A 3,982-nucleotide genomic window follows, 5' to 3' on the forward strand; every position below is an offset into this window, starting at 1 on the left:
CACTCAACTGACTGAGCCACCCAGGCGCCCTGCTCTATATTCTTACAGTTTAAAATCTAAAGGAGATATTGGTTCCTTAAAAGTTTGAGAGACTTTGCTTAGAAAATTTTCCGGGTACTGAAGTTGTCTGACATTTGTCAACTTCTTTTATAGTTTTTGGTCCATATAACTGTACCACCCATAAGAACTGTTCTCTGGGGAGCCTGGCTGGCTCAGTCGGTAGACCATGTGACCCGTGATCTCAGGGTTGTGAGTTTGAGTCCCAAAGTGGGTGTAGAGAGTACTTAGAAATAAAATCTTAAAAAAAAAACAAACAAAACAAAAAACAACCCTGTTCTTTTACTAAAAGAGCATTTAATCAAAATGTCCAAAATATTAATGTATTCTACCTACAGTTAATTTATTTTTATTCATAATATACATTCAGATTTTCTTTTTCTTGTCTGGCTGTGTCAAAATTGTTTTATTGGTCTTTTCAAAGATCCACCTCTTGGGTTAAATATCAATCCCACTTTTATTCTTTCCTCATGCTTTTCCTAGATTTTTTTTTTCTTCAGTTTTTGGCTTCTTGAATTGATTGCTTGGTTTATTTTTATTTGTTCATGGATATAAGCATGCAAGGCTCTAAGTTTTACTCAAGGTACAGCTTTGGGGTTTATTTTGGTTATATAATTTTTCCTAGTGTCATCAGCTCTGACTCTAATTTGTATTTTCTGTGATCTATGAATTATTTGACAGTATTTTAATTTCTAGTATTTAAAAAAATTATCCTTTTGTTATGAATTGCTCACTCTACTGCCTGGTGGTCAGAAAAAGTGGTCTACAATATGTTACTTATAGTCTTACTATATCCTATATTTTTGTCCAGATTCCATGGATGTTTGAAAAGAAGATGCATATTATTAAAATATTTTTTTTAAGACTGGGGTTTTCATGAAATTGCATTTTTTGCATTTTTGCTTTGCATATTTTGATGGACTATTACTAGGTACTGTTACCTTTTCAATATAGAATGTGCCCATACAAAGCAATTTTTCCCTTATATTCTATTTTCTTCTGATATCAATATGATTACTCCTGAATTGTTTTGGAGTTAACGCTTTGCCTTGTCTTTACCACTCTGTTTAACCTGTGTCATTTCATTTCAGGTGAGCCTCTAGTGAAATGCATGCATGCTTTTGGGGAGTCTAGCTGGCTCAGTTGGTAGACCAAACTGATCAAGAGGGGGTAGACCCTCTTGATCTCAGGGTTGCGAGTTCAAGCCCCATATTGGGTGTAGAGATTACTTTAAGTCATCTTAAGTAATGACTTAATGACTTCATTTCTTTGATCCAAATTGAAAACCGAGCTTTAAACATTCTTTTTCATGTTTTATTTTTGAGAGAGTGCAAGGGGGGAGGGGCCGAGAGATGTCAAAAGAGGATTCCAAGTGGCTGCTAGACAGCAGGGAGCCCCATGCAGGGTTTGAACTCAGGACCTGTGAGATCATGACCTGAGCTGAGGTCAGAAACTCAACCGACTGAGCCCCCCAGGTGCCCCACAAATCTAACTTTAAATAAGGATGTTTAGGTGACACGTGGATTCTATTTTCCTTCTTATTGGGTCTGTTTCTTGTGTCTCCCTTCTTTGGCTGTACATTGATTGATCAAGGCTGTTTTGCTAATTTGTCTTCACTTTCTACAAACCGTGCAAGAATTGATTATACTTCCCTTTTGTTTTCTACTTCCTGATTGCTCCTCCCCTCCCCAACCAGCTGGCTATTTTTGCCATTCTAATGTAAAGGCTCCAATAAGCCACCAAGAACTTCAGATTCCTAAATACAGCGGACATGTTACTCTTCACCAAGCACCAGTCTTACTAAGCCCTCCGGTGACATTCAACACGACCGATTATTCTGCCTCCCTCACTGCCCCTTATTCTATGACCCTGCACTTTTCTAGATTTTGTTAATTTTTTATTTTAGAGAGAGAGAGAGAGCATGAGCAGGGAAGTGGGGCAGAGAGAGTCTTAAGCAGGCTCTGCACTCAGTGTGGAGCCTGATGCAGGGCTCCATCCCATGACCCTGGGATCATGACCTGAGCCAAAAATTAAGAGTCGGTTGCTCAACAAACATCCACTCCGGCGCCCCAGGACTTCTCTAGATTTTGTCTTGATTTTGTTATCTTTCTGTCTCTCTCGTCTCTCTCTTCCCTCCCTCCCCCTCCTGTCTGTGATCTCATCCACTTGTGGCTTCGCTTACCATGACTGACTTCCAAATCTCCAGTCCTTTCTGAGCTCTAAACTCATACCATCGCTCTCTTGACATTTCCACGTGATGTCTGACAGGCATATCAACCCTGACATGTCCAGACACGAGTGCAGGACTTTTCCCTCGTGACAACGCTCTCCTTCCCTCCATCTTCTCAAATGCAGTGACAGTAACCTGCTTGTTGCCCACGCCATAACCCGAGTGTCGTTACTGGACCTTTTTATCCTCTACCCCTGACCCCTCACATCACTAAGTCCAAATGATTCTGCCTCCAATGTGTTTTTTGGAATTATTTGCTTCTTCCTACCTCCACTGCTAACAACCTGATCCAAATGACCGTCACCTCCTGCCCGGACCATACCACAGTCTTCTTGCTACTCGCCCAGCTCCGTGCGAGCCTCTCTAAAACCCATTTTCCACCCGGCACCAGAAACAGCTTGCTGAAATACCTATCTGAAAAGAGCATTCTTCCACTTTAAACCTTCCCAAAGATTCCTTTGGTCTCCGAATCAAAGTCAAACCCTGTACTACACTGCAGTACAAGCTCCCCACCCCCATGATCCGACCAATGCCAACCACCCCAGCTTCTCATCCCTTCTCCTTCTGTTTATATTCCAGCCGCCTCCCCTTCCTTGGGTTCCTCCAAAATGAACTCGTTCCATGGGCTCTCCTCACTCCTTCCACACTTTTGCAGGCCTGGCTCATCCCTGTCATCCAGGTCCCAGCTCAAAGGTTTAAGTCCCCTCCAAGAGACTCATTCTGATGTAGCCTTTCCTCCACACCCAAGTCACGTGACTCTATTTTCATCGTGCTTATCACTATCTCAAATTATACACAAATGTTATTTCTGTGTTTCCATCCATGGACATATAAACCCCTTGAACGCTTTTATTTTTCCACCTTTGTGTCCTCAGTGATGATCATGCCTGGCATTAAATAGGTGCTCAATAAAATGGGTCAAATGAAAATGACTCTCAGTAAATCCCACTACCCTGATGCAGGCATAGAATGATAGAGAATTGGATTCAGCAGATCCAATACTGTCTATACCACTTACTACGTGTGTCTTTTAGCAAGTTATCTGACCCTCAATTTCTTCATCTGAAATATGTGGACAACAACAGTATTGACTGTAAGGAGCTGTACAGAGCTACTACCTGGATTAAATGAGAAAAAACACCTAAGCACTTGGCACTATGACCATCAGATAAGAAGAGCTTAATAAATTATAGTGAGCTAGTATATGTTTATAAATAACTCTCTCTCTCTCTCTCTCTCACACACACACACACACACACACACTTTGGTGTTCATCTTCGTTTGCCTTAATGGTTCTACTGTCCCGCCTTTGAGACCCCGTCTTGTGTGTTCTCATCAATATTACCTCTCAGGAGCAGAATCTGAGTCACTAACATTCTCTGACCAGTTCCTAGCCCACCCCAGCATGGCTGTGAGCTTTTATAAGCCTCTTTAAGTGATTTACCTAAAAACATAAACATTCTCCCTCCAGTATAATACAGCGAGTTCAAGCAGCCTACGTTCTGTGTACTTCCTCAGAGGTCCGTGAATAGTAAATATACCCAGGTCTATATAAATATCACGCAAGTTGAAAGACATAGAGTAAAATCATCTTTGCACTTACCATAAAAATCCTGTGAGTGCACGTTAAAGGGGTAACCTGTATTAGAACAAGATATGCCCCTTTTACAATAGGTACTGGCCGGGACAATTCAG

This window comes from Leopardus geoffroyi, chromosome D4 (genome assembly GCF_018350155.1).
Source record: "Leopardus geoffroyi isolate Oge1 chromosome D4, O.geoffroyi_Oge1_pat1.0, whole genome shotgun sequence".
Lineage (NCBI taxonomy): Eukaryota > Metazoa > Chordata > Mammalia > Carnivora > Felidae > Leopardus > Leopardus geoffroyi.